At 37.3% G+C, this 23699-nt stretch overlaps 1 long non-coding RNA gene across 2 annotated transcripts; it reads left to right on the forward strand.

Moving 5' to 3' along the window:
* The first annotated feature begins 12878 nt into the window (after positions 1–12878).
* Positions 12879–15166, forward strand: LOC135287041 (uncharacterized). Of its 2 annotated transcripts, XR_010350949.1 has the most exons (3): positions 12879–13432; positions 13757–14239; positions 15034–15166. It is a non-coding gene; the product is annotated as an uncharacterized LOC135287041 (long non-coding RNA). The 2 variants fall into 2 exon arrangements; XR_010350947.1 differs by having other exon boundaries at positions 13757–15166.
* The last annotated feature ends 8533 nt before the right edge of the window (positions 15167–23699 follow it).

The raw sequence follows: 23699 nt of genomic DNA on the forward strand, positions 1-23699 counted from the left end.
AAAATTATTATAAAATATTTTATGTGCATTTTCTTTTTTCTATTAAAATTCATTTCCTTTTTTCAATAAAAGTCTTGTATATTTCAAGAAAAAAAGGTAAATATCAAAATCAGTGGTCTACTTAACACAGTCCTCTCATGTTCCCTTAAATAATACTGAAAGAAATGCTGAAGAATCATGGAATGTGTACAGAAAAGAAACCAATAATATACTAAGTACACTGTGACTGAGGCACTGAAAATAGGCCAGCACACTGTTCTCAAAGCTGGTTTGCAGAACATGTACAGTGAGTAGGCTTCCACTGGGGGTTTTCAGCATCCAGTGCCTGTTTCTATCTTTGGTGTCTCCAATGAATAAAATAGCACAGCTGCAACATTCTCAGGTATGGGGGGAACCCTCTGGCTGTACCTTCCAAGTTTCGAGTCAGTAAATATTTTAAATCAGCTATTATTGGTTTCTTAAATCTTTCTGGTCGTGTGTTTCTTCACTATGGGACCTCAGAATAAATGTCAGGAATAATTAGCCGACATTTGGTGAAAATCCCCAAAGAAAGAAATGTTATTCTGTAAATCTCTCAGCACGAATTTTAGAAATATTTCATTGTATTGCCCTTTTATTCTTCACAACTGAGACTGATACTCTTCACCCCTAAACTGAGGTTTCTTTTCTTTTCTTTTCTTTTCTTTTCTTTTCTTTTCTTTTCTTTTCTTTTCTTTTCTTTTCTTTTCTTTTCTTTTCTTTTCTTTTCTTTTCTTTTCTTTTCTTCTCTTCTCTTCTCTTCTCTTCTCTTCTCTTCTCTTCTCTTCTCTTCTCTTCTCTTCTCTTCTCTTCTCTTCTCTTCTCTTCTCTTCTCTTCTCTTCTCTTCTCTTCTGCTTTCCACTTTCTGATTTCCTATTATTTCCTATTTCCTATTTATTTCCTATTTCCTATTTCCTCTTTCCTCTTCCTTTCCATTTTTCCTTATTATTTTTTTCCTTTTTCCCTTATTTCTTTTTATCTTTTCCTTTTTCATTTTTCCTTTTTTCTTCTTCCTTTCCTCCTCTCCCCCACAAAATATATATTTTATTAATGTTTTCATTTATGTTATTCTGATGATAGATCAATCTCTCTCTTCCCACAAAAGTCATCAGAAGATGAGCATTGCTTTCCGAGAAAGACAGATTTAACTGAATCGTTTGGTCAGTCTTTGTAGTTGAGTTGTATTTTGTGTGAAAACAAATATTTTGCCTTTAACACAAGTTCATCCAAACAAAAAATATCCTCTATGGTTTTTTCTTCAGTGATTCAAAGTGAGTAATGAAAAAGCAAAGTTACTAAAATTCTATCAAACAAATCCCATGCCTGTATAGATTTCACCTCAATGCTGAGCATGACACTAATCCAAATTTTTGACCAACAGGGGACCAAAAAATCACAGAGCAGATGCAAGACCAAGGTTCAGATCTACCTGTAGGGAGCCAAAACTAAAATATCCCATAATATTTCCTCAGCAGAGCTCAGCCCCTGTGTGACATTGATCTGAAAAAAAGGTGTTTCATTCATTTGGGTTTAATATCTTTCCACAGTACAGAAAGAATTAAGCACAGCTTGGAGAAAAGATTAAAAATCCTAAGGTAAGTGGCCAGAACATCACGCTTATGGTTTTGCAGCCATCCAGAACTCATCCTTATTGTTTTGGATGAGCTCAAGAACAGTTTAAGTGCCAAACCTCTCTTCTTGGTGCTGGGCAAGCGTGGGAACTCAGACCTGCAGCAAAAATCAAGAAATGCAAAAATTACTCTCCAGACTGGTATTTCAGAATGATTCTGAATACAGAAAGCTGAGGTTTGTTTTGGTAAAGAAACAAGGAACAAGCAAATATACTACCACATAAAAGGGAGATCTTTGGAAGGTTTATAAATTATAATTTGACATCCTTAGTTTCTTTAACAAATAGCTGACATGCAAAACATTCTGAAATTTACTCTGCATTTATTGGTGCATTTCTTAGTTTTTGAAGAAAAAAATTGTTTAGATGGTCATATTCATTTTTACATTTGATATTTGATATCAAATCAATTGATATTGATATTTGCTTTTGAACTACTTCATAAATCCCTTTGTTATTTACTCAGTCCTATCTCATTCTGTATGAACTTAAACATACGAGGTTTAACATATGCTTTGTACTTATCAGGCCTTTGCATAGAAACAAATTTCATTGACAGCCAAAGTAAAAATGCAACTCATGCAAAATTCCACTCAGCACACAGAAATAAAAAAGAAAGGTATAAGAGCCATTAAGAAATAATAATACCAAAAATACCATTAAAATCATACTTGAAGATAATGCTGTGGTTTTAGATGAAAAAGAAAATTTCTGTGACATTATGAGCTCTATATAATTCATTTTAATTAAATGTCAATGTTTTTCTTAAAAATATGAAAATGTAATTTTTGGGGAGATGCAGGTACAACCCAAATGTGTGAGTCTATAGACACTTTAGATAGCTCAGAAATCTGACATTATTTTATTCAAAACACATCATCTTCACCTTTTAAATAATAACATCCCTTGGAAATGTGTGATTCTGCAATGAGCTGCAAATGTTTGCTGTAGAGACATGAGTTATAAAATAACCATCATGGATAGGGCAGACAATACACTCATTCCCAGACCTATTTCAGGCATTAATGTTCAGTCAAAAGCAAACCCTTTAATATCTGGTTATGTACTCAAGTTAGGATGTTAATTACAATTTACTTTTCTTCCAAGTGTGCATTTCTCTCGTTCTTTCTCACATATTTCATATTTTCTGTATCAGTGACTATAGATATTCTCAAATGGGTTATTCATTTGTTCACACCTCAAACAATGACTATCCTAATAAGCCATTAACAGGTAGCTGACCTATTCAGTATCTGCAAACACACATAAAACAGTGCCCTGTGGAGCTGCAGAAGGGAATGCAATATGGGTGAACACCAAGCTCTGTGTTACCTGAGAAGAGATGCAAATTTTACCACTGCATTTGTTTTGACACCTCTTAGAAAGCTGGAGATACCAACACTTTGGAGGTAGGGAGAGGGGGAGAGAATATCTCCAGCAAATGTCTGCTAGCTCTATGACATGTATGTTTTGCCACTGGGATGCAAATGATGCACTCACCACTTTCCAGGTTGCTATTTTTACATTATTGTGCCTTTCCTCTCCCCTTTTCCCTTCCCCTTCCCTTCCCCCCCGCCCTTGTTTTTTCTTTCCTTTTACCTTTCCTTTCTTTTTTTAAAATTCTTTTCTTTTTTCCTTTCCTTTTTCTCTTCTCTTTTCCCTCTCTAATGTCCTCTTCTTGTGCCTGAAATTGCAAGCTCAGAGTATTCATCACAATTCAGAAATTTCCCAGGAAAAAAAAGAAAAACCAAAACTGTAAGAGGGTGTGTATGTCCAAATGAAATGTTTGGGTTTTTTTCCTAATCTGCAGTGAGAAATGCAGAATACAGGTCAGATGTGAGAAAAAGAGGTAGGTAGTGCTCTCCTGGGTCACCATGGTCAAGCATCACCAAAATGGGTCCCACACCTGGTGTGCAAATTTTGGGTAAATTTAATGGTGTCAGTAGCACACTAAATAGGAGCAATTGCTGCTTGACTGGGAGCTGTCACTGTTTTTCACAGGGAGCCTCCTGCCCTGCCCACGCCTGTGGCTTGGGGCTGGATTATTTCTTGCTTCTGCTGCACTCTGTGGTTTGCTCAACCACTCAGTAGTTTAAAGGAACACAACTGGAACACAACCAGAGCACAACTCCAAATGTGAGCATGTCCAAAGCCAGCCTAGGGAAGAACCATATCCAGATAAAAAAATGTGAATTAATTTCTTGACTTATTTTTTTTCTTTTATGTTTTGCTTTGGTGTGGTGTGGGACGATGTTAAAATATGGCACTCATTCCTCCCAATTTTCATTAGTAGAGTATGGGTTATATAAGTACTGTCATGTGAATACCTTCCGGAGTACAACCCTCTTCCTTACAAAAAAAAAAAAAACCAAAAAACCAAAAACCAAAACCCTTCAAAAAAGCCTCAAAAAAAAATAAAAGCCACACCCACCATCCATGTCACAGAGATTAATTGAGTTATTACAAAAAATTACTGATGCAAGAATCTCATTCAAATTCTTTGTTTTGTTCTTTCTGGTGTGTGTGGAAATTTTCCTTCCAGATGATGAGGCAAGAGTCTCAACTGTCAATCTGTCCTGAGCACAAACACTCCTAAATGATTTGCCAGTACCTGTTCAAGCTTCATACATATTTGATGCTATTTATTTATTAGTGATTATGAACATGAGTACTTCATAATATTCTACTTCAGCTACACAATTACATTATATGTTCTGTTTCTTTTACCCATTTACCTACTTTATGGATTTTTTAGAAAAAATGGAATATGATAATTTTTTTTAATTGCCAGAACTTCAAAGTCTTTCATTTTTGTAGGAAGAAGATGTAAACTATTTAAAAAACCAAACAAATTTCTATATTTGTATTTCTATAAATGAGAACAAATGAAGTGCCAAAAATTAAAGTGTTTCAACAAATACCATTCCAAGCAAAAATAAATCATCTTATTTATAAACAGCAGGGTGAAAGAAATAAAAAAAAAAGCCAAATACTGAAGTACCTTGAAAATACAGCATATCTGAATTCAAAAGGTTTTTTTAGAATGGCCTACAGAATGATAACCTAAGTTTTAGTTTCTTCCCTGTGATACTTCAAATAATAAATATCGTAGGAAAATAAAAATATATTATGAGAACAGGCACAACCTGAAAGTACTCATTTTCCACAATATAATTAGGAAAATGCTCAAGTAAGTAACCTGGCAAGAACAGTTATATGTCATGCCAGGGATCATGCTAGGCAAGCAAACCCATAATTGAAATCCTGTTAAAAATTTGGTCATGACAGCCTCAGCATACCTACCCTCTTGTAATTTGCCATGAATGGTTCCAGGTTGCTCTGGTATTTCTTGCAGAAAGCCATCTGACAGCTGTAGGTGTTATGCCTTGTGCCTATAAAGCAGGAGATTATGCCGGAAAACTTAATAAAATGACAGCAGAGAAATGAAAGTAGTTGAAAGGCTCTAACTGGCTCATCCTCCCAATCAGACAGTGGAAAATTAGAAGGGAGGAAAGTCCCAGTAATTTAAAGATGTTATGAAGTGTTTCCAAATATGTTCTAAGTAAGGATTCTAACATCTATAATGAAGGTGGACATTTACAAAATGAATGGTATGAAGAAAGGAAAAACTGGGTAATATGTCCAAGCCATATTTCTGGTGTTTTGGATCCTGGGGTACTAGGATCCCATAAGGATCCCATAAGATCCATTCTTTCCTTGATCCTCATTTGTGACCCTACTGTACTTAATTGTTTTGAAATACTTGCCCACTATTTGAAACATGACATTTTTGAGGGTTTTATTAATTTGCTTATCTTTTCCAGATGGTCATAAATTCTGTAAGATCTATATTTTCACTCAGCCTTACAGAGAAATCCTGGCTTTTCTTCCCCACACAAGTGCAGATTGGCTCTACGTCATGGTCACACATCGAACCTACCTTGCACATCCTAAGAATTCACAGAAAACCTCATGATTTTTTTGTATGTTGAGCTTATTTTGTCATGCACAGATTAATTAAATTACAGATTGCATTAAGCCCAACAGGCTCTTGATTAAGCTAACCCTCTGGGAATGTTTTGCACAGAACAGTTTATGTTTGAAGCCTGCACACCCGAACTGCAGGTCTGTTCAATATGGACATAGAAGGTACAATGTATTATAGTGTGCCCAAATCCATCAGAAATATCTTTTCTCTATTTTTTTCAGAAAGGTGTTCTTCCATGGTCTCATGGACTCCTTCTTGCACAGTATGCCTCTTGTGTGAGGGCAGAGTTTGGACAAGACGGAGCCAACACCTCCAATGTATCCTTTTGAGCCGTCTTGTAATTTCTAGTTTCCCTTAGCAGACAGGCAAAATCTGGAGCAAACCTTAGTTGTGAACTAGTACCAGAAATATTCCAATTAGGCTCTGAAAAGGAAGAGCTGAAGAAGTGGGGGTGGTGGTGAGGTGCTGAAATGTGTGTGTGTGTGTGTGCATCCCCAGACTGTGGAAGGCTCCTGTAGAGAACAGGGAACGGAGCCAGATCTCATGAGGAGTTACAAGTATAATTTTATTTAAAATGGAGTCTCATTGAGTGCTCCTGTTACTCAAGCTTCCTTAGTGTCACTTCTTAGTTGAGTAACTGCAGTCACCAGTGTGGCAATGCTCAGACTGGGAATTTCAAAAAAGCCTAAGGGAATTAGAGGCTTTTGAACTAAGATATCTCCCCTAGGCTCTCCTGAAAACCTCAGGCTTAATCTTTTGTTTTCCTTCTTTCTTTAATGATGTCTATAATCTTTTTCCCCTCCCTTGCAGGCATCAAAGAGATTCTTTCCCTCCTGAAAATTGACAACATTTAATCACTGGTAAAATATAAATTTTTCTTAAACTCATCACTTGGGAGCCCCTACTCATCCAGAGCACCATATATGCTCAAGCGACAGCTATCATCTGCTTTCATTTGCATTGGGGAAATACTGAATTACACTGAAACATTGAATGTGAAAGCTTATCAGGTACTTAGCTTGGCATTATTTTTTGTGCTCTGCCAGAGCTGATGTGTGCTGTTTATGTCTAACAACTATATTATTATGGTTATTGAGAAAAACAGCTGCAGAATGAATGTTCATTTATTTTCAGTTGGTTTTCCACAGATCAGGTGATGCTAAATTACACTGTCTGCAGTTTTTATCGTAGTGCAGAATATAGCATAATTTTAATTCTTTTATTTAAATTTTGCCTTTATAGAAAAACAGTCCAAAGATGAAAACTGATACAGCATACCACACTGTTCACTGACAAAGTGGCACCTTATGTTAGTGATTTAAATTAAATTTTCAAGGACAAGACTAAGTATGTTAGACTAAGCATCTGGTTTTACAGGCATTTGCTGCAGAAACCAGGAGACTGGAGGAGGTGTTCACAAATCATGTTCTGAAACATTTTCATCCAAGTGTTTTGTGGAGATACAAAAAGAGGGCCTCTAGAGATTCCCCCACTTTGCAGCCACCATCAGAACCAGTTCAGTTTGTCTCCTGGTGGCTTGAGGCTGCTCATCTGGAAGTTTTCTTTGTCGTGTGATCAAAAGGAGTAATCATGCATCACCCTCCCCAGTGCCTGCTTAAAGGCACCACAGACACTGTGGGACCAGCAGGCTCTGCTCTCTTAATTTCACTGACCTCACTGAACCCTAAGGCTTCCCTCTACAGGCATCCAATCCAGCACTGCCATATTTGTGTCACATCTAGCCTGTAGGCACCAGCCCCATGTGACTTCATAATGCATATTTCCTGAGCAGAGGAATTAAGAAAGCCTAGCTTCCCGTGGCTTTCTGCCTTATGGCTGCATTCCTTGGTGCTAGAGAAAACACAAAATGAGTGAGCATGCTGCTCTAAAGGTGAGATCTCCAAAGGAGATCTCAGAAGGGAGAATTCTCTAGTCATCAGCAGGGACATATTGCTAAAAAATCCTTTTTCTGTTGCTTGACCTTTGATTTTAGGTGGTCTGGAGGAGTGAGACCTTTACTCTTATAAATTAACCCAAAAGGTAAAAAGTTACTAATGAGCAATGGGAAATGGACAAATTGGTGCATGCAAATGCACACTAAGAGCAGAATGCTGGAAGACTAATTACAGTCTACATTTAAAGAAAGAAACTACATTTAAAAAAAAAAGGTGATTTGAATGAAAATTTTGCTAGTGTGCGGGGAAGAGCTTCTTATTGATTCTTCCTGCCCCTCCATCTATCGCCCCCTCATCATCTTCTACAACTACTTTGCCATTTCTGAAGGTCAGGCTAAATCTCAACATATGCTTTTAATTTGAGGTCTTAAGGCAGCATTTCCCAAACTAGGAAATCTGGAAGCAAGCCTGGAAGTGCAAATAGGAGTGGAGTCGTGAATGGAAAAGTTTGGCAACTGTGGTATAAAGCTTACTCATTCCACCCAACCAGACTTTCAGCAAGATGCGCTCAGTTTACAACTGAATTAAGCAGCTCCTTGCATTGATGGCCTTCAGAAAAAGGCACCTTGTAGAGCTATGCTGTCTGTTATGCTCTCCAAGTTGCAGCCCTCATTATAAAACTCAAATATTTTAATCAATATTTAGTTTTTCCTGTGCAATAGACCTTTTAACAAAAATCTCTGTGGAAATTTTGCTATAAGAACAAACAACCCTACTCCCTTCCCCATCTCCCCTGTGGGCACTGGCTGCTTCACAAAACGGTCTTATGTATAAAAAAGGCGAGTGCAAGGCTGTCACTGTGAGATCTGATGAAAGGATGGAACCCTGCTGTTGGTGATGTTGAATTTATCTCATAATTATTGGCTGAAATTCTGTCCTTGCAGGCAATGGCAAAAATTCCCTGGCAGCCCATGTGGGAGACAGGGATTTCCCTCTTGTCACAGGCTGTGGAGGGTGAATTTTTCAGTGCGGGGGTGTTTGTGGTTAGTGTTGTTGCAGTTGTATTGTGAGTGGTTCTAAGAAATTCCCTGTCCCCAAAGTTCAGTGTAATGGATAAAATAACTCACTGGTTGTAACTCAGTCTTCTCATTAGTGGTTGTATGATTTGGGGTATCAAAGCAGAAAACTTTGGCAGGGATTTTTGTGGGGAAAAGGAAGGACGAAAAAAGAATATGATCCATGGACTCTTTCCAGAGAGTGCTTAATGCGTAAACTTCATATTTTATTTTTTTTATTTATTTGCTTTGCCTTTAAAAAAAAAAAAAGTTTGCTCCCATTTACCTCCATTTGGAACTGTCCTCAAAAAAAAGAGGAAAAATCCATGCTTGTTATATTTAAGCAGACTAGAAGTAAATGACTGATATGCTCAAGTGATTTGAGACCTTTATCATGACTGCCTACTGTTGTGACATTTAAGTCTTGAATGGTTCCATTTTCAATCAGGTATCCAACCTGAAATGTTTTTATACCACTGCTGTGCTCACAGATCCTGTGGTTAATTGCTATAATCGCCTCACATTTGCAAATGCTCTTTGGGGACTTGAACCCAGGTCTTGCTCCTGCTCTATTACAGGGGAAGTAGAAGGAGCAACTCTCCTAGTTCACAATAGCACTGGCAAGGAGTAGTTACTCTGAACTCTCAATTATATGCAGAAAATCTGCACATCCTGCCCAATTAAGATTTCTTTTTCCCATGGAGCAGGTTCTAAATTTTTAAATAGTTTGATTGGAATTCTAAAAGCAGCAAGAGAGAAGATTAATCTTGTTAATAATTAGAAAGCTGAATGCTAACATTTTTCCCCCATAGGAGCTGCCTCAATGTTATTGCTCTCACAGCTAACAGCAGTTATAGTCTGTGTGTAAGGAACCTGATATACATGTAAATTGACCAACAGTTTGTTTAAAGTGAGGAGTTTAATTGTGTCTGCCTCTTGATTTGCACTACAAAATGGAAGGATACAGGGACAAGGCAAACCAATTGATCCCATGACTGAAATGGTCAACCTACATCTTTGCTTTCCTTGTGGTATAAGGAAATGTTGCTTGTAAGCCACATCCTCTCTAAACCAATACAAAGAAATGTGCCCAACCCCTCTGACAACTGAGGATGTGTTAGGTGTTGTTCAAACATGCCTTTTGCACTCTCAGCTTTCTGGATAAGCCTAACACAGCTCAGTGCAGGCAGAGTAACCCAGAGCATGAGGCAAAAATCCCTTTTGACGGGTTCTTCCTGTACAGTGATTCCCTAATATGGTTCATTTGTCAGGATCAATTTTTCTTTTCCTCTAGGTCTTTCGTATAGGGCTTTCAGAGACCTTACCACAGTCATCAAAATTGCCATCTAAATATCTGATTAAAAATGTAATTCTTATTTCTATAATAGTGGAGATCATGTAACTTGTTACAACTTTGTCAGGGTAGCAAGAGAGCAGAGTGTGGGATAACTGCTAGTCTAGCTGTCAGATGGTGACTTTTTGGTTTGTATTCTGACTAGACTTTTGAACTAAGGTCCTGCTCTTCACTTGTGAGCATGCTGATCACTAATAAAAATTTATCCCTCTTTTCTTTCTCTCCAATTGAAATATTTAATTAAGTATTAGAGAGAACACTGCCAACACAGATGGCTGGCAGATATAATATACCAGTCCACCTTTGCTGTCACCATATGTAACAAATGAGACAGGAATTAAGGGTTCCTTTCTAAACTGGAGATACAAAAAAATACTGCATCATAATACAGAAGAGAAATTATGATGATGATACACTAACAATAACTTGGTTATTTCTTTTTGTTTCTGTGCTTAACTATTGAATAATTGTATTTAAATACATGTCACCAAGAATGTGTGTTTATATGTATATATTAAATTTATTAAAAAGATTATTCAAAGTTAGATCAGGGAAAAAATTATTATTTTATTAACTACAAGAGACTTAAAAACAAAAGAAACATTCTCCAGGTTTCTCTCTCATTTAAAAGCCATCATGGTTCACTATTCAAGTCCAACAACATACACTGGGTGAATTGAGATTAAAAGCTTTATTCTCCTCTTTCTGACTAATTTATACTAAAATAACCATACATTTTAAAACTGAATGCCATAAAACTGGAATTTTAAAAAATATTTTTACAAGTTGTTGACTTTTGTTTTATATGACAAATTAAGATATTAATCACGATACACCATGACTGTTTTCCCAGCTGTTTGACTTTTCAGAAAAAAGATTTTCTTTTTAAAATATCCCAACTGCTTACTAAATATCAAAACAATTTAAAATTGTGCAATATTCCATACATCATCTATATAATTTCTTTGCTCCATTAATGGAGCTTAAATTATGAAGTATTTGAATTGTAGAAAAATATTTGTGATGAGCAGTAAGATACAGTAGAAGGAAAACCCAAGGAAACCTGAGATATTACTTCTCCATCACGAGGATAAAGAAGGCTTTCTTGCATCTAAAGAAAGGCATTTCTTTTTATTCAGAGATAATGTACAGGTAAATTCACTGGTAAAACTGAAGAAGGGGGTTTTGAAAGCTATTAAAGTCTTGCATAACTGTATGTCTTTTTCTGGTCTGTGTATCTTTTCAAGGATGGAGAAAGATAATAAATCATATGCTACATTTCAGAAAAACTTTCATCATGTCCAGAAGTTTTCTATTTTTTTCCAGCTTTTTCCATAGATCAGGATTGGCTTCTTAGTTATGAATGAATATGAACTCAGATTTCTTTTCTTACATACAAGGATTTTAGACAGAATTTTTTTTTTTTTAGTAAATCCAACACAACTGAATTGATGTTTAAACTTTTTTTTTATTTTATTTAAACATGAAAATATAAGGGAAAAAGTCTCTATAGCCCGATGATATTTCTGTTCACTGAATATCAAGGCCTTTTTAATAGAAAAAAAAAAATCATATGAGGGCTTGGGAAAAAGGATATTAATAAAGAATAACATTTACATTTTATAAGTATATCCAAGGGCTACTGTTGTGATGGACAGAACTCAAAATTACATGACCAATCATCAATAGTGGTTATGGCAGGACAGCAAGTTTTACATCAGCATTCATTTAATCTTCTACAGAAGTTTAGAATATCTAGCACTCGTCATACTGTATTTTAAAAATATAACAAAAATTATAGTTGTGAATTACCATCATCAAATATAATTGTACACGATCATTGCTATCACAGCACTGCAAGTTAATGTCTCATATTAGCTGTTAATCACATACCTTAAATGGGTCCATGATGCATTTTTATGAACTCTTTAATGTGCATTGGTGAAGAATGCAAATTGTGGAGAGGAAAAGAACTTAGGCAAAACCATTTTGTTGTTAATTTCAATATAGAGAACCAAAAAGCTGAAAGTGGTCAAAGCATTTAAGCAGACATTAAACATTCACTAGATGACAGAGGTTTTTTCCTAGACTGGGTGCTGCACTTTACGAAGGAGTGCTTCAAAAGCTGTCAGAAGGAGGTGGGAAATTCAAAATTATATGGAAATAGCTTCGGGGTAACAATTCATGAGACACCTCATGAAAGAACATGAAGTAGTTTCTCACACAGAAATTTGTAGCTTCAATAGGTGATTATTATGCTGTGTGTATTTTTGCAGTCTTTGTAGGCAAGGTTCAAAGACTGAAAAGGGAAAAGACAATTTCCTTCAGTACTATGGAAGAAATAATTCCATAAGTGATTAAAATTTTGTCTTTAATCTGAAAATCTGAAAATGTGTAAGTTATATATATATATATGGAATTATATATATATAATTTATAACAGAAAACTGGACATTTTTGAAATAATTTTTTTAGACATTGAGGATTTTCGCTCCTTTCTAAGGTGGATTAGACATTGTTATTAACCCAGATGGATGTGCTGAAGGCACAGGGCAGTGCGGGCCTGATGGCAAATCTGGTCCATAGACATCAGTGAGACCTGGTCAGCAGCAGAGGGAGGAGAAGAGCAGGTCATGGCACCACAGGGACGATGACTGGAAGTCAGATTACTTGCAGAGTCCCTGTAGGGTCAAAAATCCCAGTCCCATTTGTGCAGAAGGAAAGACAACTAGTGGCTAAATCCAAGTAGAAGGAGAACAGGCACTCCAGTTAAAGTAGGAACTGGAGGATGGTGACTTTTGGCACAACAAAAGATGTTTCTCCTCACAAGTGTTTGGTTGGAATGGTGGGTTCTGGAAGCAGGGAAGGAATGGGCACTGCTGGGGAAGTACTTAAAGTGATTACACCTGATTCAGGTGATAGAGCCTGTGCCTCAGGCAGGAAGGGTAAAGGATAATGAAAGTCTTCTGTGAGCAAGATTTCTGCCTTGGGACACATTTTTGGAGCACCTGAACCCTAAATCTATAACACTGTCAATATTTTTCTGAGGTTCATTTAGGACTCAGGCTACTACTGATTGCTGCTTGTCCTTGTGGGTGTTGTGACACTGCCAATGGAGACCTTGAGCAGATCAAGGGTCACTACTTGAATTCAGAATGATGGGTAAAGAGAAACTGTTGGTGTTTTCCTCAAATCTGCTGGTCAAGGGGAAGCAGCCAGAGAGGAGCTGTGGATCTTGTGGATCAACACTTGGCTGTAAGTGGGCAGGGGTCTGTCTTCCACAGGAATGGGAAATTTTTAATGACTAGAAAAGAGCAGATGCTACAGCTGTTTTTAAGACAGACAAGATGACAGATTCAGGGAACAGCAGCCCAGTCAGCTTTACATCACTGCTGTGGAGGACTATGGAAAGCACTCTCCTGAAAGTCATTTCCAGACACATGAAAGATAAGAAGGAGACCGGGAGAACCCAGCCACACCACCAGAAGAGGGTAAATCATGCCTGACCAACCTGATTGCCTTCTATGTTGAAATGACTGGCTCAGTGACTGAGAGGGGGTGTGTTTGGCTTTAGCAAAGCTTTTGACAGGGTGTCCCATGGCATCCTTGAAGTCAAACAGATAGTTATGGGCTAGATGATGGATTGTAAGGGGAGTAAAGGACTGGCTGTATTGCAGTGCTCAGAGTGTTGGTCAATTTTGAAGGTATGATTGGCTGACAGGTATGGGAGGCCTCAGGAGGTGATGTTGAGGCAGTTAGTGTTTGATATCTTCATTCAATGGACTGGATGATGAAATGGGATGATTCTCCTTCAGATTCACAGAACTGCCACTCGAAGAGACCTTGACAAGCTGGAGTAGCAGCTGCAGAAGTCTTATGAAGCTGAATGAAAACAAATGCAAAGTTCATGGGGAGTGACTGCCGGGGAGCAGCTCTGCAGGGAGCCCTGGGGGACTGTGATTGAACACAAGACGTTGGGATGGCATTGCAGAAATGAACACAAGTGTGCACTGGGACACCCTAGTGAGCCATAAGCAGCCAGCAGGCAAAGAGAGTACATTACCACCCTCTATTCAGCTTTCATGAGGCTTCATCTGAAATACTGTGCCCAATTTTGGCATGTTTCCCAAGTGTTGGATGGTAAGCTATAGAAGGCCCAGCAGCAGTCCAATGAGATGGGAAGTTGTGTGAAGCACAGGGAATAGATGGAAAGAAAAGGGAATGCAACTTCTTCCTGTGGCAAATTGATGGTTATAGAGAAGATTTCCAGGCTCTCTTCTGAGATCCACAGTGAAAGGGTAAGAATGACCTTAATAATTTGTAAAATTAAAATTCTGCCTAGGTATATATAAAAAAAATTATAATAAGAGTTGTTAAACACCAGAACAGGTTGCCCAGCAAACTTGTGGAATCTAGATCTTTGGAAATACTAAAATTTTGACTGGAAAAAGCACTGATTTGATCTTAAGGATGCATCTGGTTTTAACAGTGTTATACTAAATGACCTTCAAAGATCACTTCTAAAAAATTATTCTATTATTCTATATTCAATTTATAACTATGCACTCTTGAAAGTGGAGGATATCTTACATCCTACTCCAATTTAGGAATGAAACTTATGGCCACAAATAATTAGTCCTCTAATTAGGATGAGAGAACTTTCTGCATCTGAGTCTCTCTGAGTCTCATTGACTAGCAGATAATTTTATGTCTATGAGAGAAACCTCTTACGCATGAAAGCTTCCAACAATGCAAATGTTTATGATCTTGATACAGAGAAACCATATGTAAGCAGATGATTCATGAGATTCAGGCTTCTGTTCTGTGTTTCAATCATGTCTGATTTATGAAATGTAAACAGTGGATCCAAACCCATCCTAGTTGTCAGTGGTCCTTGTGAGGCAGTAAATAGCATGAATTTCAAACTGTTTAAAAATCTTTCAAAACTGCTCAGCATGCAACTGCTTTTATAGTTACATGAGCTTTTAAAATGCACATTTCCTGAAAGGCAAGCAAGCGGGAATAATTACTATTCATTTTTTTCCTCTCAGCTTAGAGAGTTAAATTGTACTCAACAGTTATTTCTCCCTAGTGCATGATACAGCAGAAATCCTTCCAGGGCAAATGCACTGCAATCACAGAGTTGGCTTCAACAGCAGAAGCACTAAAAGAAGTAATTCAGATTAATGAATGGATGATGTAGATACACTCTGTCAGCACTGTTTGCTACAGGGATCTCCTAAAGCCCTGGAAATTAAGACTTCCTCTGGAAAGTTTGTTTGCTTAGCCTGTGGTAGCTACTGAGAATCAGTTCTTTTAAGGACCCTATTTCTCCCCACTCCACTGACTTCAGAAAGATTACTTTTTGTGTGTGAAAAGAGTGGACATTGCAAATCACAAAATTCAAGTGTCAAAAGACTTCATCACTGTCAGCAAGAAGCTCGTGATGTTTTCCCAAGGAACGGCCCACACATTCATCTGTCTTTAATCAAAGCAGATCTGCCTGGCTGTATCGGCTGGTGTGCTGTGCTTGCCTTGGAATAAGAATCATGTGTTGTTTTCTTTTTCAGTGGGAGGGTTTTCAAGATTTATGGGTGTGCTGAGAAAACATGGGAGGAATCTGCCTGGAGGGCTGATGGATCTCCATGGAGTGAAAGATGTACTCAATGAAGTGCATTTATACATACTGTCCTTGGCTTGCAGTGCAGCTTTCCAAGGCTAAGCCTCACCCAGCCTCTTGAGAAACAACTTATTTAGTAGTTTCTTCTCCATATGATTTGCTAATTTATGGGAACAGAATTGTTGAGACTTGTTGCAGAAATGTGAGTAATCCTATTAATGGATGTGGCTGTGAAATGGGAGGTTGTGGGAAACAAAATCTTGGAAGTTGTGAAACACATATATCCATACACCTTAACATGCTTAAATCTTCCAGAAGTTAAGTGAGGTGTTATAAGAAGGTCCTACAACATTTTTTAAAAAATTATTGAGAAATTAAAAAAGAAAATTGTGCTTTGGAAATGTTCAGACTAATTAGGTACAATGAAGAAATTCTTTATAGAAGATGCCACTAATAATTTGATACAGTAAAAATAATAAAAAAAAAACTAACTGAGACAAAAGGAAAAGTTTGGCACAATATAAGCAATTAGTCATTTAACCACAAACACTGCATACTGGTCTAATCTCATTCCTGGAACCAAACTATGAAGTGTGTATATGTTCTTCTAGGAGAGGGCTCAATATTATGGTTTTGGTCCCATCATGCCTTAATTCTGCTCTCTGACCTCAATAATCTAGTCATTACTAGAGTCATTTAAGATCATGACATATATTCATATCTCTTCTGTCATGCAAAGTAGCAGAGATTTAACCTCTGGGACTCTAGCTTTCTGTGCTAGCTTAGAAAGTAGTGTATCTTCCTTTTTTTTCTTTTTAAATATCCTATGTTTGCATAAAATATTCAGAATTTTGCTAAAGGAAGAAGGAATCACAGCTACTAACATCATGAATATAAGTTCTCATATTTCTTCCACATAAGCATTTTGTATTTTATACCTGGTATTCACCACTTAAGTGTTCTGGTCACTTGATATGAATATAAAAAGAAAACATCACTTCCTTATGGAATCACAAAATTCATCACTCTTTATGAAAAAAACCTTTCTATTGATAGTTTTTAGAGAGGCTGCAGGTCAGATAGCTAAAATCATTCCTAGCTACAAGGTAACACTGCCATCATTAGCAGCATTAAACTGTAGATTTATTAGTGCTGAACCATCAGTTTCAGGTGAAATTTTTAAAGGTACTCTAGCCAAACTAGGAATTCTGATATTCGCAGGACTGAATGAAGATCACATTTGATACCTCTGCAGTTAGTAGCAGAAATGGGAGGGGCTTAAGGAGTTTGGGTTTCTGGAAGCATTGCTAGCAGATTTAGAATGAAAAAATCTCAAAGAATCAGGAATCAGGCTTATGCATACAGCTGAAAAAGGGTTTAATCTCATTCTGGCTGCATCACAATAACATTTAAAATGTTTAATAGCATTTAACACCTATTCTGTGTACACAGAAGATATGCTAGTGGGCATCTTTAATTCTATATATGTTAGCAATGAAAACAGACTGGATTATGACCTTAATTACAACCCCTCTCCCCTCTCCTTAAGAATGAAGTATTAATTTTAAAATCTTCTATAGTTCTTTTTAAATGTATAGGTGGATTCCAGCTGCAATTGTCATACCTTTTTACCAGCTGTACAGCTCAAGTAACACCTCAGGTTGTAGCTTTACTTTATTACCTTGAGAGTTCTGTAATTAGCCAATGCACAGAATAAGCTCATAACCTATAAGTCTCTCAGCATCTATCACTATGCCTATTTGATATAACTGTGCCTTTTAAAATAGGTGAATTATTGACCTTATTGACTTAAACAACATTTCCACTGCAACTACTGCTAAATTAAGTTGTGGGGGGGGATAAAAGAAGCTAGATCTTTATGTGAAAAGTATTTAAGTGTTTGCTATCTGAAGCTGGTATTCAGTGTTGCTGGATGGGAAAAGAAATCTTTCAGTCTAAGCTGTAGGTAGGATATCTCCAGGTGTCAGCAACACAGAGACCTACCAGTGTCATATCCATAAAGCATCAGGGAGTCTACTTCACAGTTCAAGAAATTTGTGAATTTAAGTCTGCCTACGCCAGGTCCATTAGTGAACCCTGTTTTTAACCCAAATTAAAGATAAATTTGGCATTTTCCTGGGGAACAACACTTTGTATTTTGCTCAGAGACAATGCAAAGAAAAAGCACAGCTCGGATGTGTCTGAGAAATTGAGTGTAGTAAAATCTGTACCAGAGCCAGCAACAGCTGTAGGTCCTCTATGTAGCAGCATATAATGCTGTCAATTCCTACACACCCATGAGAGGTTACAAAATCCCTTGAGAAATCTGCAGGATTGGTTTTACACACATCTCCAGACTAGATTGGCATCTGTCATGGAAAGTATTGACCTTCAAGAATCATCTCATGGTAATCATGATATGCAGGAGAACAGCTCAGTGAACACACAAGAAATTGAGGACTTGTTTATAAGCACCTGCAATGTTTCAAATGCTGACTGTTGTGTGTGAATTCTCTCATACTATTCTTTTATTTTGCTGATTCTTGTACAGAATGTTCTTGGGTTTAGTTCACCTAACCTTGAAGTGTGGATGAGCACTGGTTTCTGATTGCCTGTGGAGCCCACAGATTAACAGACTACCAGATGTCAGCTCAGAGAACATCTTCGTCTTAGCATTAGCATTTTCTGAAGCCATTGGCCACTACAATGCCAGTCAGAAATAAAGACTTTTGTGCTGCATTCCAGTCAGTTGGAAGTTCAAACACTACCATTTAAGCACAGAAGAGAGGGAAAATTAAACAAGGGCCATATAGCAGCTGTCAAGTTGATCAGGAGAAATCCCTGCTTCTTGGCTTACTCAAGTTAGCCATCATCTAGTGCTGTGCTTGTTTTCTTGCATGTTCTGATTGTTTTCATTGCACCTGTTTAGAAAAAAATGCACTAAATTCCTACTGAAGTATAATTCCGTGGGAGTCCTGGTACAAAATAACTTTAGAACTGAGTGCTGCCAGACTAGAAAGCCAAAAAGTACTTTAGTGCTGGTTTTGTTTGTCTCCTTTGTGAACCTATTGCCTCTAATAAAATATTTCATTTCATAAATTGCTACAAAGATGCATACAAAAAGATTAATGCCTGACAAAAACATGAGTTTAGACAGAAAATGCAGGCCAAGACAGAAAAATTGTTCTAATACTTTTGGGTGCTTCAGATCATCTATTTTGGACTCTGCTCTCTTATGGCACTACTTAATGGATTTAAAGAAAAGGGGAGAAAAGAAGGAGGAGTGACCAGACCTGTTGAGTGTCAAGAAGCCATTTAAATGGATCTTAATTTCCTAGCGTTAAAAGGCATTTCTCTCACTCTAAGGGCAACATAGAATTCAAGGCAAATTTTGTAAATTTATGAACATATCTTCAGAATGTATGAAATCTGATCATTTCGCATGATCTTTGAGCCACTGAACATGCAGGGATGAGGGAGGCAGCAGACTTCTCAGAGACCCACAGAGAATTGAAGCAATGAGGTGATGCTTTTCATGGGTACACCTCCCCTCCAACTTGACTGTACCAGTTCCAGCACTATATAAACAGGTTTATTATTGGACTACTCTTGTTCCACATGTCTGCATGAAGCTCTCTCTATTTTTCTGATCTCAGGAGGTACAGAGAAAAATAATTTACTTTAAATGATTTTTCTCTGAAAAGAAATCTCCTCACAGAATATTTCACGTGTTTCACATTTGCATGATTTCCTTTTCCTTTACTTTTTTTTTTTTTTTTTTTTTTTTTTTTTTTTTTTTGGCAAATATCATCCTCATCTTGTTGGTGAATGTTTAGGGAAGAAGTAAGATCCAACCAGTCTGACATTTAAAACCAAATGTCTCAAGGTAAGAATAAGAACAGCTGTCAGCAGGAATTAGCAGAAGCCAGCACTTGAGAAGAGGTTGGTATTTGACAGTGTTCATGAATACATTTCACACTGAAGATGTTACCTTTCAAACTTTAGGTTTCCCTTTTCTTTTTAAGCAATGTCTGGCCTTACTCACCCTTTTAATGTTATGAAGTGGTACAATATTTTATACATGACAAGCGTGAGGGAAGAGCCCTATTATCATTCTCCCATGTACGTGTTGTAACATGAATTAATGCAAGGAGGGAAATATTCATCCATTTCATGAGGACAGCTGAAACATTTGCTGCCAAAATTCCTTGCCTGTCATTTATTACTGACATTGAGAACATTTTTTACGCACTTGTGAAAAAAGCTTTCTAAAAAAACACTGGAGTTTATGAATTGCTTGCAAATTTGCAGCTGATAAAGGTGAATTTTCAATACCTTGCAGGGCTTAGATTTCTCTGTGGATTTAGAAGTTACCTGTACATATAAATTGCCTTACATGGCAATTTAGATTTGCTCATTATGTGCTACATGCTCGGTGACGTTTTCCTTGTGCTGTTATTCCAGTTAGCAGTTAGGTCAGTGCATACTTATGTCTCCTGCAGAGAAACTCAGCTCAGGAGGAGGAAATCCTTTGAAATTCGTCAAGGTTTCCAAATTCCTTTTGTAAGAAGAATAAATATTTTGAGGATCTCTTATGCAGCCTACTGTTAAAGCACAGGGAATACTCATCAGACCACAGTATAATTACCATATTCATTAATTAAGTCTGCAGTGCACTAAACTATTTTGACAGATTTTCTCTGACTCAAAGGGAAATGGAGGGTCTTCATTTTCTCAAGTGTTCTCAGTAGCCTATAGAATTTTAAATCGTATTAGGGAAATAGATAGTTTAGAAAACCTGATTTTTTAAAAATTAAACTGTAATTTTATTAAGTCCCCTTATTTCTAGAACATTTTTCAGACATTTTTAAAAGAAAAAGAAGCCATGCAAAACATTAGTGAAATTTGAAGAGGTCAATATGTATGTCCAAGGGAAAATCAAAACAGAATGTTGTCCTTGAAGGAGAAGTACTTCAGGACAAAAATCGGGAATTTTCTGCAATAAAACATTTCCACCTGCAAAGAGGAAAGTTATCAGAACTGAAGTTTCCAAAGGAATATGTCAAGTTTGACAAAACCATCACACAGAAGGTCTGGTAGAAGTCAGAGAGAAACCAGGAGAGAGAGAGAGGGAGAAAGAGAGACAGAGAGAGAAGGAGAGAGAAATGCTGTGAACCAGGATAACCCAGACCATTCCCTAGCCCTGAAGAACAACTGCATGATGTTTTGTTATCTAATGAAATGTGCTTCCTTGAAAACAGCAAAATGCCACCAAACAACCTCTTGGACACCAAACCATGCCTGGCCACTGTGTGAGACAGCATTTTAAGCAAAACCTATGTAGTGAGTGTCCTATTAATTGAATGGTAAAGATGACAATGTAGTACGTGCTGTTAAGAGATTAAAAAGGATCAACTACCCTCACAATATATTTTTTGTTTTATTTACAAACACGGTATAAATGTTGTTTATTGCGTGTCTACCTGACTGTAGAAATACGTTTTCTAGTTCTTACCAGTCTGTGAATGAGAGAAAAATAAAATGTAAAACTATAAATATCAGTGTCTTTATTTTCCTAAATTTTCCCTATTGCCTAAGCACTACACTGGTTTACAGCCTTCCTGAGTGTTTGATATAGAAGAACTCAACACTTACATAAAACCAGAACTATATGCATTTTATTGGATATGATGTAGATTTCTTACACTTTGCTCAAAATATCTCAGAGCCATTGCTGTACCTGTTTTTGGGTTTTCCACACAGTCCTCAAGGGAGCAAAGATACAGAGACACATGTATGTGTATCCCCAGGTATTTCCAAATATATCCATCCTTGTTTTAGTATATTGCTCTTTATGACTATTTGTTCCTTGCCTTCTTTATTCTGGCACAGTTTCTGGCAGATAAAAATACCTATTGAAATAGGTTCTTTTTTTTTTTTTTTTTTTTTAATAGTTTCTCACTGTTCAGCTTTGTCCTCTAACAGCTGTGGGCAGTTTCTCATACAGTTGTATGCTCCCAAGTGTTGTTTGAGAATTTCAGTTGGAAAAGATGAGAGAGGTAAGTCTTGTGGGAGGAGCAAGGCAGTACCACTTTAGTGACAATACCAAAAGTGGTGAGTACACATTAGCATTGCTTTATATAAATTTTGATCCTCCTGTGTTATTTAGCAGGAATTCACATCCTGATCCAGCAACATTAAAGCAAGAATCTGTTTTGGTAAGACCCAATGTCTGGCTCAGTTCATTTTAGCCACTGAAGATGTCTACCTGTCTTTAGCATAACTAATGCATGTGTTCAAGGTTTGTCAGGCTGAAGTGCTTAGCTGAAAGGAATATGGATTATTCTGCTGAATAAGCCTGTTATTGCAGGTCAGTCAACAGCAAATCTGTTTTACACAGATTTGGAAAAAAAATCACCATTTTGTATTTAATTCATTCAGTATTTGCAGGCATATTTAATGGGGTGTTGTACTTAGATGAGAAATAAGGATCGTCTATAACTTTGGACCTTAAAATGTCTTCTTGAATTAAGGCCATTAAAATATAATGCTAAAATAATGTTATATTTTCCAGGACATTCTGCATGCCTTAGTTTTTGTGACTGCAATATCATGATAAGAAAAAAATAAGTTGTTCTTGTTTCCTTCTCTGACCCAGCTCTGGACAGTGTTTTTCTTCTTCCTACTAGTAGTTTGCTGCCCCTACAGCTGTGACATGACAAACCTTTGTGGAGGAGAGGATGCTGTAGATAGGATCACTAAAACCTCTGAGTTAAACTTCCAGGAACAATAAGAGTGCTGATAAGCAATGCAATAAGTTGGCCCTGCACAACAGCTGCCATCTCTTGAAACTATATTTTTTACTCCAATAAATCAGAACACAAGAACATGTTGCATAGATAATGCTTCAAGGCTTATTAAGGATGGATGGTACTTTTAAGTACGTTTAGGGCATAAAAGCAACAAAATGTTCTTGAATAGTGAATTCTGTGTAAAATTTGAAAAAAAAAAAAAGGGAGGGGAAGGGAAAGAGCCTCCAAGAATCAAAGGAGAAGAAAAGATGTGTGAAATCTCTACTTCCCATTCTTTTTCTGACAGCTTGTCTTTTTTAAGGTCATATCCTCCTAAAGTTGAAAGATGCACAGAAATATTCTGACAAAAATTTTTTCTAAATAAACCATTCTATTTTATCCCATTGTGAGTGTTTTTCAAGGTGAAACTGATATGCTTATACATTTCCAATAAGAAAAAGAAATTAACTTTAAACATGTATTTTACTGAATGCAGCACAAGCATAGTTTCTACAGTAATTTCTGATAAGGATATACATCAGTACATATTTGAGATCATTGAAGCTTCAAATATTTAAGTAACCCTCTGGGAAAGGTCACAGTTTTCCAAAATACACATCCAGAGCTCCCTCTCACGCTCACAGCATCACCAAATGCTCCTCAGTAGATGTTTTAGCACCCTCTCCTCCCTCCCATCTCTTTAGTGATTTATAAAGCAGCTAAAGGGTCCCCTGTTTGTTAGAGCAGTATTTATGTCCTTCCAGTCTGCCAGAGTGACAGGCTCCAATGAGGAGCTCAGCTTGTGGAGCAGGGTCTCCAGTTTTCTGAGCATCCTTCCCTCTGCTGCGTGGCCCCATCCTGGCACGGCTGTTGCTATGGAAGCAGCACAGAGCAGGATCTGACAGACTGGGAGCTGCTGGGGGGACTATTCCTCATCTGTAGGGACACAGCAGAGCTCTCCTGTCAACTTATAATACCTACCACTTCACTGGGACTTCACAGGTCCCATAACCTGTGCTTCCTGGAAACCACGAGGATTATGACTTTTGCTTCCTACGAGGGTGTGCAAAGTGAGATTTTGTACATCTGGATCTGATTCCTTCTAAGGTTCAGTATTCCGTACATTTGAGACTTGTCTTTCTTTTGTATACATTCTATATATTTTGCCATGTTTTCCAGTGGGAGGTAACACAAGGCATAGGTGGATGAAATGGAGGACCTCCTGTCAAACCTTCCTGTCATTCCCCAAAATCATTCCCTACTTGGGAAGCTGTCAGTCCAGGAGTGAGTCCTGCCCCTGGCCCGCCCTGGGAGCTGCTTCAGCTCAGATGCTGCAGTCTTTCAGAG

The sequence above is a fragment of the Passer domesticus genome, chromosome 1 (genome assembly GCF_036417665.1).
Source record: "Passer domesticus isolate bPasDom1 chromosome 1, bPasDom1.hap1, whole genome shotgun sequence".
Lineage (NCBI taxonomy): Eukaryota > Metazoa > Chordata > Aves > Passeriformes > Passeridae > Passer > Passer domesticus.